General features: G+C 32.7%; 1 long non-coding RNA gene across 13 annotated transcripts; it reads right to left on the reverse strand.

Annotated features, from left to right (window-relative positions):
* Nucleotides 1-2,977: 2,977 nt before the first annotated feature.
* LOC133802036 (uncharacterized) lies at nt 2,978-12,664 on the reverse strand. Of its 13 annotated transcripts, none has more exons than XR_009877123.1 (7): nt 12,335-12,663; nt 10,756-10,876; nt 10,406-10,565; nt 9,065-9,187; nt 8,658-8,878; nt 7,893-8,015; nt 7,266-7,746 (listed from the first exon to the last, which is right to left on the reverse strand). It is a non-coding gene; the product is annotated as an uncharacterized LOC133802036 (long non-coding RNA). The 13 variants fall into 13 exon arrangements; XR_009877122.1 differs by having other exon boundaries at nt 10,460-10,565; nt 12,335-12,662; XR_009877117.1 differs by having other exon boundaries at nt 9,061-9,187; nt 10,460-10,565; nt 12,335-12,662.
* Nucleotides 12,665-13,816: the final 1,152 nt, after the last annotated feature.

The following is a 13,816-nucleotide window of genomic DNA, read 5'->3' on the forward strand; positions in this document are numbered from 1 at the left end:
GTTTGTCATTTTATTTAATTGTTAGAATTGTTGTAGAATATTTTTATGAAAATTACTTGTTAAATAATTTGTATTTGTTTTATTTTAATAATGTGATTATGTGAGATTTGGTTGAATGCATTAAGGTGCATGATAGATAGTGATGCACCCTAGTGATTTAGTGTGTGCAAGTACATGGTAATAAGATGCACATGTGTGGATTTTCTACACATTTTAAAATTTCCATATATTAGATTTAATTGGTTAATTTAATTTAAATGAAAGAAAAATAAATAAAATAAAAGAAAGGACAAGTAGGGTGGACGTGTAGCAATTAGTGGGAAATTGATTGATTTTTTTTCCATTATTTTTCTAAGGAGAATAAATTTAAATTGGATGAGGATAGTCATTTTGGGAAATCACCTTTTATCTCCAATCAATTATCATAAAAGAAATTAAAGGAAGAAAGGAAACTTACCATTTCATTTTAGAGAGGCTTTATGAGAGGATTAGGTTAAGAAGGGGAGGAAAAATTGGAAGAGCATTTTGTGCTCTTGGCTGCCGTGAGTTGAAGAGAGGAAGAGAGAGAGAGGGTGGCGAGCTAGAGAGAGAGAAGGGAAAGGGCTGCCATTTTCTGGAGAGAAGGAAGAAGAAAAAAAAAAGAAAAAGAAGAAGAGGGTTTCGAACCTTAGGTATGTTCTATCTATTGGTGTTTTACATATTTGAATTAGAGTCTTCTCCTCTTCTCTAATCTAAGATTTATTTTGTGGTTTCTTTCTTTGGATGTATGGTGTTTGAAAATCCCCTATAGGTGACAAGGTTTTTCTTGCTAGAGTATTCTTGATTCAACAATCAAGAGAGGTAATGGTTTTTCTTAACCTATATTAGTTTTGATGGGTTTATCCTTGAGGTTTTTTATGGTGGTGTTTAATGGTTTGATTATTGTAGGTTGGTGATGAGGTGATTATGATTTGTTTTATTTTTTTTTTCATGAAAAGAATATGTTTTGTTAAAAGGGTTCATGGGAATGTTTGAGAGAAAATGGGTTTGATGAGATTTATATGAGGGTTGTATTTTATTTTTATGTTGCTATGATTATTATAGACCATGTATTTATGTAAAATATGCAAAAAGGATGATAGATGCATACTTGGTTTTATGTGAAGGTAGATGAGAATTTTTGTGATATTTTATGGTGGATCATGATTGTTTTCTTGTATGTTTAGGCCTTGGGGTAAAAGGTTCAATCATGATTGTTTTCTTGTATGTTTTGAAGTAATGGTGATTTTAGAAATATGATAGGATGTATATGATATTATGTATAAATGAATCATGATATGCATGAAAAATGATAGAAACATATTAGGTTTAATATAAATGCATATATGAATAATGGTGTTTATGAATTAATGTATGTCGTTGTTATTGTTTTGTTGGATATCATTTATAAATTCATTGGAATAAAATAAGGTTTTATAAGATTGCATATGAATATGTGTTAGTGATATTCTTAGAATTATTTGTATAATAAGAGCATGATAGGATTTTGGACATGTATGATTTTATGTGAAATTTTTGAGATAAAAGATGAATTTCATGAGTAATTATGCTTGCTGATTTTGTAAATAATTGGGTAAAAAAGTTTGATGAAAAATTGATTTGCATGCATAAGTAATGTCCTTAATACTATGTTGATTTTGTGAAATTAAAAATGATATTTTAAGTCACAATAAAATGATATTTTACTCAAATAAATACCTACAGAATTTTTATTATATTTTTAGAAAAATATGAGGTTTTTAATTCAATATGGTGATTTTTAATGATAAAAAGGGTTGCTGGAATTTTTGTAAAAAATGTGAAGTGTGTTTCAATAAAATGAATTTGATGAGTATTTGAAATAAAAAGTAATACCATAAATTGTGGTAATATTAAAAATGGTATTTTAATATGGTATGAATGGATATTTTGATAGTTATGATTTTTCTTTATTTTGATTGAGAAAAATATTGAATTCAATTTATTTGTGATTTTTAAAGAAATTAAATAGTAGCTGAAAGTTTGGTTTAAAAAATTTAAAATGATTATTCAATTGTCACTAATGAATTTATGTTACATAAAACTAAGTCTTAAATAATTCAAAATAAAATATATATTTTTTCCACATTTAAAATATATTTTTCTCACATTATTTATGTAACACAATTAACCAATATTAAAATTGATTTTTTTTTAGGAAACACAGTAATCATAGGTATTTTAAATAAATTTGAAGCTTTTGTTAATTATTTGTAATTTGAGAATATAAATGAAATTATCACATATCTTTTTAAGCTAAATAAAATTATTTTATAAAATAAAATAATTTTTTGAGAGATTTAATCAACCTAGAAATTTTAAGAAAATAAAGCATGTTACAAGTCTATTAATTTTAAAACGATAGAAGTAAGACGCGTAGAATTATCGTTTTTTTAAACGTCACAATTACGCAATGTTCTTACGTATGCATGTTACATGCAAATCCACTTTTACGTCCAAAATTATGTCTATTATTCAACCATGTGGTTTTTATAGAAAAATCATGCATGCAAAGTAGGTAAAATGAGCATTATTCACTTATGGCCTTATGTGTAATTAAGAAAAATTGCATGTTGTGTGTAACTCTTACTATGTGTGCATGGCCCATGCACACATGAGTTATATAAAAGGGCGAAATAGTAATTTTATGAAACTAAGAAATGTCTTTTTGATTATGGTATAAGCTCGTTGAGAGGTTGTGAAATTACTTAGCTCGGACTTGAGGTAAGGAAGTTAGATAGAATTTATGTTTGTTTATGCTATGAATGGTAGGACTGTTGTGTGAATAAAATGTTATGAATTATGAATGCCATAGTATGATGATATGTTGGCTTGTATGAATATGTTATTGTTATGAATGGATGTTAGCGTGATGAACGCGACACATCAAAATGGGTTGCTAAGGATAAAGAATATGTAACCCGAGTTACTAAGGATATGAAGACGTAACTCCATGGGCGGACGCGCTGAGGTTATTCATGGACTAGAGACTCTTGTTTACCTCAAAAGGGTGGCATGGACAAGTTAGCGGGCCATGTTCACAAGGAATTTTGTCTGAATGTGCTATGATGTTTATGTTATGATGATGTTATGTTATGATGATGTTATGATATGATGATGCTATGATGTTTATGTTATGATGATGTTATGATATGATGATGTTATGATGCTACGTTATGATGATGATATGATGTTTGTTACGACAATGCTATGATGTATAAAGATGAACGATAGTGTGTGAATTTGTTGTACCTTACTTGCTTATTGTTTGTACTTCCTTACTGGACTTTTAGCTCACCCCCTTACTTTCCCTTCCAGGTAGCAAATAGGTTTCTCTGTGGCACGCGTGGTGACGTGAGGAGTTCTATCGTCATGGGGTGTATGGCGTGGGGCATCCTATGGACGGAAAAATGATCACTTTAGGACGCCATTTTAATTATGTTATGTTTTAAGAGACTTTCTAAATTATCAGTGGGACTTAATTATTGGATTTGTTTTCTTTTGAACTTTGCATAAAAACTAATATTTTCTTTTAAAACTATTGGGCCCAACTTGCATTGTTTTAAGCAAGTCCCCACTGAGACTTCTATAATAAGTAGTTTTTCTTTGATGAACCAATGAATATGTGAATGTTTTATTAAGCACTAGTCTAGGGCGTTCTTTACAGCGACCCTTGTCTGTTTTTGGGTATTGGGAGGCCTCTGGTTGGGGCCATGCCGCGACATGGGTGGCTAATTTCGTGACCCTTAAGGGATTTTGGGATTTTGAGATTCCAAGCTTGGGAATTTAACCTAGGGTGCTCGGGATTGAATCTTTTACTATGTTTGGTGAAGTTCAATGTTCCGGAGACTAGAACTTTGTCTAGAAGCTCTTTTAAGATTGTTGATGGTATCTATTATCTTGGTTGTGACTAGGTGCTAAGCTAGGGCTCGGGGATCAGATCGTGCTCAAGGGGCAACGCTCGTAGCTAGTACACTTGGAAGCCAAAGGTAAGAAAACTGCACCCGGATGTGTATTTGTAATGGGACTAAGGGTTCCCTAATATGTATGCTTTGAAAAGGATGGTATTATGCCATGTGAATAGTAAACTAACGGCCCAAGAGTGCCAAATGTTACACTTGCGCACAGGGCGCGGCTCGGCCACTGGTAGCCGAGGACAGATTATTATGCACTAAGCTCGGTTTAAGCGGGCCGGAGTCAGTGGGTTAAACAGAGGGTGCTGCCTAAGTTATCGGCCCTAGTTATTATGTGACTTGACTGTTATTAATGATTGGTTGCATCTTTGATTCCGATTACATGCAATGCTATTGATGTGGAATGTTAAGTGTTTGATCATGCTTAAAGAATTATTCTCTTGTTATGATTTTTGTGATGTGTATTATGTTTTCTTGCTTGTCCTTGGCTCACGGGTACTACGTGGTGCAGGTAAAGGCAAGGGCAAACTTGATCAGCCCTGACTTAGAGAGCTCTGTGAGAAGAATGTACATGACCAGCTGCTCAGCCGCCACGGTTGTGAGGATAACAGGAACAGAAAAGCTATAAATGTCTGTTTTGCCTTAGAGTGGTTGATGGTAGTCTATATTTTGGAAATTTTGTAAACTAACCTTTAAACACTGTTTTTTGGGATCCCATATGTAAATCTGTTTAAATATATGAAATGTATCTTTTGAGACCAAAACCATTTTAGCCCTAGCACATTTATGGTTTAGTGACACGTTTTGACTAAATGACTTGATTAGCGAGTCCTGCACCTTTATAAGTACACAGTGTAGTGGTCCTGGCTATCTAGGACGTTACACAAGCCCTAACCATATTCAAATACGATAGACGGGCCATGCCCTAATCACACACAACTCGTTCTGGGTGCAATTTTCTTACCTTAGGTCCAAGTAAGCGTAAACGAGAACGACCCTCGAGCACGATCCTAGTTTCGAGCCCTTAGTGAAACCCTAAGACAACCATAAAGTAGGATTCTATTAATATCGAGTGATCAAAGGCTTCTGGACCAAGTCCTAGCCTCTGGGGCCTCGGGTTCCACCAAACCTGTTAGTGGAAACAAACCTGATCCCTAAGGAAAAGTTCTATTTTGAAAACAACCTCCCAAGGAAAACTTCCAAGGTGGGCCGCGACTTGCCCCCCTGTAGGTCGCAGCGCGCTCCCCTGACCAGCCTCTAACTCCTCTCTGTAAAAAGGTACGGGCCGCGACTTGGCCTCTCAAGTCGCGGTGCACCCCCCAGGCAAAGGCCTCCCATGGTGCATGGCTCTAATAGAGTCGCGACTTACCAAGAAAAAAGTCGCAACTTGGCCCCACAAACCCAGAAAAAAATCCTCCATTTCCAGCAGCCAAAACCCATCAAATCTAACCGAAAATCATTTTAATAACATAATTTAACAATCACAATAGTACTAATATGTTCCCAGCAAAAAAAACCCACCAAAAACCTAGCTTAGAACTCATCAAAACTACACCTTCAATCTTTGAAACTCACAAGCTCATAAACACTTAAAAATCAGCCAAGAAACACATAATTTAAATTGCTAGAATTCATATTTTAAAGCTTACCTCTACCGAAGATGGATTCCACAAACTGCTACTGAATTAATCCTCAAGATTTTAGCTTCAATTCATGTAATCCTAGCCCAAAAATCCCTTGGTTCTTCAAGGACTTAGCTTGGAAAGCTTGACAGAAAAGAGAGAAAGAAGGGATCGGTCCAGGTAGCAGCTTCTAGCATTTTTTATTGTTTTATCTAACTTAACTAACTTAAGCTAATCCCAAGACTCGGGGTACCAAAAACGTCATCGAGGGAAAAATGGTTAATTTCTCCAATATTCCCTCCTAAACTTTCTAACTTCAAATATATCTCCAATTATTTATTTTCATAACCCAATAACCCAAATAAATGTCTATTACCCAAAATACCCCTTGACTCGCCATGAGTCGGCTATCGGGTCCCGTTGTGACTTTCCCACTAACTTGCTCCCTAGGATCGCCTCATGTTGAGTAACCCAAAATAACCCACATAATAATGTGGTCTCTCACATATATCACATATATGCACATAAATACACAATTATGCCTGCAACAGGCCAAATTACCAAAGTCGCCCTTCTAATAAGAAGCGAGCCCACATGCATATTTAATACCCCTAAATATGCGCATTTAATCATATTATCACATAATCCACATAATTACAATTAATATAAAAATTAAACACATAATTCCATATATTGCCATCCTGGCCCCCTAATCAAGGCCATAAGCCTTATTAGGTAATTTTGGGACGTTACAGCTAGAGTCTTAAATAGTTATCCTATAGAGTAATACAGAGTTGTGACTTTAAAATGTTATCCAATCCCGATCATATATTACTAAAGATCTTAATTACTAAATAACATTGCACCATGCACACCTAATTATGACACAATGAATCGTTCCAATGTACACTAGCCAAACAATACTACCGCAACAGTCTCAGATGGTTGCCCTAGAGAGTAAGGGATAGTAGTAAATTCAAAAGGGGATCTGGCACTACTACAAAAAAGGTTTTTTAGGACTAGCATCGCGAGTCCTAAAGAAGTTTTTAGGACTCGCTGGGCGCGAGTCCTAAAAAATCTGGTTGAGTACCTTTAATTAAATTTTTAGGACTCGCAATGCAATTCCTAAAAAATCTGGTTGAGTGCCTTTAAGTAATTTTTTAGGACTTTCAACGCGAGTCCTAAAAAAAATATTTTTAGGACTCGCAACGCTAGCCCTAAAAAATCGGGTTAAGTGCCTTTTAGTAATTTTTTAGGACTCGCAATGGGAGTCCTAAAAGATCATGTTAAGTATCTTTAAATTAAGATTTTAGGACTCGCTTTGCATGTCCTTAAAAGTAAATTTTTTTTAAAAAAAATGCAGCTACAATTCTCATTTTGATTTAAAAAAAATATATCCCTTTTCCAAAATGTAATGTATTATATATGTTAGATTTCTAAAATTTTCAAAAGAAAATGCAACAAAATAATTTTTTTATTAATTACTCAAAAATATAGTTTTAATATTTAATCCACTTAGCTTACAAAATCATATTACATGATAGTTATAGTTGCATATGGATATTTTGGTCAAAGTAATGTTAGTCCATGCCATTCCAAACAAAATTTCAACCAAACAAAAGAATTGATATTTCTTTCCCATTCTATTTCTATTCTCACATAAACACTATCATTTCAATCCCAACCAAACAAAATTGTATTAAAAAAAGATGATAAGAAATCACCTGTACTGTATTACAGTCTAGACAGCCTCAGACTAAGATAGTACATATAAGACCTAAAACTACAAACAGAGAACAGAGAACAACAAAGACAACAAAGAGGCCCTCATGAAAAACTATCAAAACTACAACCACAAGTGCCAGTCACAAAGAAGCATTGAGTGTTCCTTAAAGCAAGGAGTGCTACACCAAAAAAAAAATGCCTGAGCATTTTTCTTTTCAAGCAAGGAATGATTTCACAGCATCACAATTTTTTATTATTATTAGAAATTCAAGAATTTTCTAGTAAGAGAAAAAATAATTAAAGAAATAAAATTAAAGGATAAGTTACCCACTTCCAAGTTACATTTGGAGCGGGAAAATATGTGATATACAAGGTAAAACTAAGTGGGAAATTTGGTAGGTCTACTTGAACATCCTTAGTTTTACCACCTACATAAACACAGGTTGCACAATTACTAAAGGCAACTACAATACTAATTTAATCAGCAAAACATCTTAAGAACTAATAGGTTTATACAAAAACCACAACATCAAATAATCAAGTAGGAACATTTCATACCAATTAATTACTTTACCTGCACTAACATCAAGTGATGATGGCAACAATGCGCATGGTTCTTTGACTAGTTTCTTCTCTATCTTTTTATTTGAAATTCCAACTTTGCTAGATATATACTGTCATTTTGTTCGAGTTATTTCTGGAAGTATTTAAGGACATCAGAAAAAGTAAGTGCGAATGAATTGCTTTCTAAATATTTGTCCACATCACCAATAGTAAGATAAAATGCACTTGAAGCACAGGTTCATAACAAGTGATATACATACATTATACCCCTCAAGAAGGATAAGAAAATGCTTTTGAGCTTATCCATCAGCTATTAGAGAATAGACAGAGATCCAACAATGTAGATTTTTTTTATTCTTTGTCAACTTGATTTTCACTTTTGGAAAATGGAATAATAAATATTATTGATTTAAAATAAAAGACTATCAATAGATATAGCAAACCAAGAGAAGAAGCTACAAAAAACTAAATGTAGCACATTGTACTTGTAAAATGTTAATCTAGAACAACTTCAGAACTTGACATTTTATTGCAACATGTCATTTTAAAGTATATGTATCTGTATCTAACTAAGCTTGGAAAGAATAAGTTTTCAAACTCTCAAGTGTAAGAAGATAAAGCAGCATCATTTTAGTAATTATGAAAAGGATGAGTATCAATTTCAACACAGTCAAAACTTTATAGCAATGTAGATGCTATCCACATCTCTCTACCTATTCTCTCTAGAGTTAGTAGGCATTTGAGATAAAGTAGCGTGCAATGTTTAGTTTCTGACCTCTTGACTCGTTGAAGGTCTCTGAAGATAGCTTAAGGATTTCTTCATGAGGAATGAACTTAACTTTACCAGTTTCTACTGGCTTTTTCTTCTTGGAATGAAGCTGTGAAACTGACAATTGCCCCTTGCTCATTGCTATTGTGACAGCTTCATCTCTCTTCCCAGATTCACAGACTCAATCTTCAGGGACCTCGTGCTTTACTTTTCTTCCCATGCAATAACTAAAAACAGAGAGATATAAGAATCATTTATGATTGATTATTATCAATACATGTATCATCACACACACTCAAAAAGTCATGGAAAAAATATATATGAAAGTTAGAAGCAATAAACACGTGCAGAAGAATATCTTCATGTTGAAAACAAGAGCATAATAGAGTTGCAGCACACCATAGCTTACAAACATGAAATTTAGGATCATTGTTCTAAGCTAATGTATTAGCAAGCATACGACTTTGCTCCATATCAGCTAAGTTTGCAACATTTACCCCTCTTACATGATCCATTGACATCAACTGAGACTGCTCCTGTGAACAAAATTACAAAATCAAACTCAATGTATGGATGACTATTTTATAATTCTTCAAAAGGTTGAAAGAGCAGCCAAACAATCAATCAAAGAGATACAGCACTTAAGTGGATGAAGTTGATGCAAAAAAGAAGATAGAATTTATAACAAAAATATATATTTAACTACATTGTAAATCAAAACTTAAGTGATCCAATTTGGATACACGGTCCAAGAGCAATTTTTTACTGTAAAGGCTTACGTGCCAATTATCTTTATGGTTAGTCTTTTAAAACCCTATAAATGAATTAACATTATAAGTGTATATCCCATCCTGTGATATTTTTTATAAGATAAACATAAGCAAATATCGCAGCTTTTATATCTAGAAAAGTTAAAACATAAAAATAACAATGAAGCTATACTATTCTGATTGACACACCACAAAATTGAGCTCTACAACTAGTGCTAATGGTACTGCTGGGACCTCAAATAATGATGCAAGCTTAAGATATTAAGAGCGTTGGCACCGCAAATCTATAATTAGTACAAAAGATATACATTAAGTTTAGCAGAACAAATATTTCAGCAGAAGTCATAATCATGAGGCTCGAACATAATAAAACTAAGCAATCTAGTAATCTACAAATACGCAAGATTAAAAGAAGAGAAAAATATCTTGAAAATTAAAGTTACATTTTCTTTCAAGTCACCAAAGTTGTTTATTTTATTTACTAACTCAGCTTTAGGAATAAAACCTCTCAAACCTTGCAAAGTAAGATTTAAGATTGGTACCAATTGACTAAAAAACAAAACAAATGAAATAAAAGTCACAACTTTATTTAGAGGACATACATTCTCAATTATTTGGAGCCCATTCACATATGTTTTATCCTTTCTTCATCAAGAATCAAAATTTGATAGCGTAGAATTTATCAATGGCCAAATATGTGTCATTTTTACACCTCACATTAACCCAATTCAGCTTGAACAAACAATAATGTAGAAGAAAACTACAAGGCTACACTAAGAGTATCATTGAAACATATTTGGAAACAGATGGTGTGCAACGTCAATATTCTCAGAGAAATAAAAGACTATACTTAAACCAAATAAGAATCAAACCATAAATAATTTTTAATAAATAGCATGATACTAAACAAGACCCAAAACAGAGAAATGAAAAACAATAATTCATGGAAAATGAGATATGATAGATTTAGAAATGCATACAAACCATTGTTTTTTCCCTAAAAGTTGCCTCATTTCTACTTTATAAATGCATACCAACCATTGTTTTTTTCTAAAAAAATTCATGGAAAATAGTCTTCTCCCTAGCCATCCCGAACAATCTCCTCTTGACTATTTCTTGCATTGATCCAGAAGATCCCTTCTGCCTAAACATGAGAAAACTGAGAATAAGTCCCTACAGATACTAAAATCAGCATAATTTTTCATCCAACCATGAATGTATGAAATGTTTCAAGCGCCTTCTACGAAGTTCTAAACAAAATTTTGCACGTATCATATTCAAAAATTCAAAATCAGGAATGAAAATTGTTGAGATGAACAAGAGAAGTGGCATACCCTTAGGCCTCCTTGAGCATATAAGTGGCCTTGCATAAGCAAGAGAATTGTTGGTACACTATTCCCTCTAGAATCATAAGATAGTTGCATAGATTATGTGGAAACTCCAAACACAGTTGTGCTACATAATAGAAGCTTTATTAAATTAGAAAACTATTTAATGATTGTAATTAAATCATTAAATCCACAATATGTTGAAGCTAGAAATGTCTTCACTAATTGAGTTTTTAAATCCTAAACTTGCAATCCAACAAATTCATCTCATTTTTCAACATAATAGTCATAATTGTTTTACATAAACACAGTAAATTCATAAGCCAAATGAACATTTAGAAACAAAAGAAGCAAGAAACCCACCAATAAAAAAACTCAAAATTAACATACTTATTGAACAGTATGTATATAGAAATATATATATATATATAGGAGAAAACATAATCAGAAAAGTTCAAAATTCAAATAAGAGAAATATATATAGAAATTGAACACAAGCTTCTTTTTGAATTTGAACTTGGAAACCGAGTTTCCTGCATTAATGATATATGTGCACACATTAGCAATTGTCAAACCTAAAAAAAAGACAAATTTGAAAATCACTATAAAATAAAGTGTACAAGAAGCAAATAGCCATGCTTCATAAAGAACTATGACTCTATGAACTTTGAATATATATATATATATATAAATAGGGTCCTTGGTATACATAATATATAATACAAACATATGTAACAAAATCTACCCACATTTATGTTTGGATATATACAGATAAAAAAAACTAAAGATGACAACTTAAACCCAACCCATTACAGAATGTTTATCTCAAAGATTCACAAACATAAAGTAAAAATATTTATATCCAAAAGTTAAATATACAAAACACAAAAGTCCATCTCATTCATTGTTGTTGTTTCTAATTTCTGGACAAGCAAACTCATAGAAAAAAAAACACAAAATAATGCTTATTGATGATCATGAAAATTTGGCACTAAACTTTAGTTCCATTTTCTAGTATGCAGAAGTGTTAACTGATTAAAAAGTTTCCATAAACATCTTAATATCCACTCATAATATGTGCAAGTAATAACAATGGTTAATACCACTCTAACATAAATAAAACCAAAAATTATAAAGGCTCATCGGATAGGACACATGACTAATCAATTCAATCTTTGTTTCTAATAACAAATTTTTGGAATTTTGTCAAACTAAATATATGAGCTAAATACAATATAAACCTCTAAGAGTGCATTCGACCAAAAATTTAACGCATAGCAAAACCACAAAGATTGAAAGCAAATATGACATACAAGAGCATCAGTTCTTAAATTCTCCCAAATTAGGCTTCAAATATTATCTGGTTTGAGGCTTTGAGCTCAAAATGTAAGTCGTAATCAAATCAAAGGCCAAATATTAAAAAAAATTCAGAACAAAAAAAAATCAGAATAGTAAAATAATAAAAAAAATAGTGATTAAACTCTGAGTGAGAAAGCCTTGGATCTAAGAGAAAAGTGAGAGAGAGCCTTTATTAAGTTAATAATATTAAAAATAAATGAAACTAAATATATGCATATATATATACCTGAAAATAAAGAGGGAGATGCAACTGTAGATGAGCCGGAGCAGAAGGGAGGGAGGCGAAGAGACAGGCAGTCGGAGGGCCATCTACAAGTCGGAGATCAGGAAGAAGAAAAAGGAAAAAAAACAGTGGGGAAAAATTAAAGAAGAAGAGGTATCTAACAAAAAAATGAAAAAAATTAACCAACAGTGAGCTGAGGGAGGGAAAATGGAGAAGATCTTGTGGGATTTGGGGGTTTCGACATTTGGGGTTTCAGAAGGGAGAGAGAGCTGAGAAATAGAATTGGGAAAAAAATTGGGATTTTTTTTTATTACCTTTAGCGCGAAATAGAAGAGGGAAATGCGAAATAGAAGAGGGAAATTGAGGGAATTTCGAATTTAATGCTCTTTTACTTAACAATTTTAAGGACTTGCTTTGAGAGTCCTTAATATTTTTTTAGGACTCGCAAAGCGAATCTTTAAAAGTCATCATTCCTAATTTTTCAGCCCAAGTATTTTTAGAACTCACAAAGCGAGTCATTAAAGAGTATTAAGGACTCCCAAAGCAAGTCCTTAAAATTGTTAAGTAAAACACTCATTTTTTAGCCCATATTTTTTTAAGACTCGCATATTTTTTTAGGACATTCGTTGCGAGTCCTAAATTGTGTTTTTTTAGGACTCTCAATGAGTGTCCTAAAAACTCCATAAATATTTTTAAGGACTTGCATTGATGTGTGTGTCCTAAAAAAGTGTCCCGTAAAGGGTATTTTGTAGTAGTGGATCCCGAAAAAATATAACTAGATAACATTGCACTAAGCAGACCTAATTATGACCTAGAGAACCATTCCAACTTACCCTAGTCACCATGATAACTAATACTACCGCTAGAGTCTCAAATAGTTATCATATAGAGTAATACAGAGTTGTGACTTTAGAAGGTTATCCAATCCCAATCGTATATTACTAATGATCTTAATTACTAAATAACACTGCACCAAACTAAATAATTACTAAATAACATACCTAATCATGACATAAGGAAAAGTTCTCACGTTCCAATTCACCTAGAACAAAAATAGTATCACAGAGTGTCAGATAGTTGTACAATAGGTTTTCAGGTGATACAATAGAGACTTTAGAAGGGGATCCGGTCCCAAGCTAATATTACTAGATAACATTGCGCTAAGCATACCAAATTATGACATAATGAACCTGTTACACCCAAATTTTGAGAATAAAAATTTTGATCTTGAAAGTCAGGCTCGAAAAGTATAAGCTCGAAATAAGTAGATTCGTCATATAATCAACATTAATGAGAATGTTAGGGACAGTCTCGCTGATTATTAAAATGACGACGTTGGAATTGCTGAGCTCGGAAGTGTTCTAAGGTTACAAGTTGAGCTCGATGCTACAATGACAATGGTTCAGCACTTGTATAAATTTCCTAATTCATTTCCTGCCATCAGACAGGCCGGTTCGAGCTCGGGCATTGTGAGCTTGAAAGGGA

The sequence above is a fragment of the Humulus lupulus genome, chromosome 9 (assembly GCF_963169125.1).
Source record: "Humulus lupulus chromosome 9, drHumLupu1.1, whole genome shotgun sequence".
NCBI classification, from domain to species: Eukaryota; Viridiplantae; Streptophyta; class Magnoliopsida; order Rosales; family Cannabaceae; genus Humulus; species Humulus lupulus.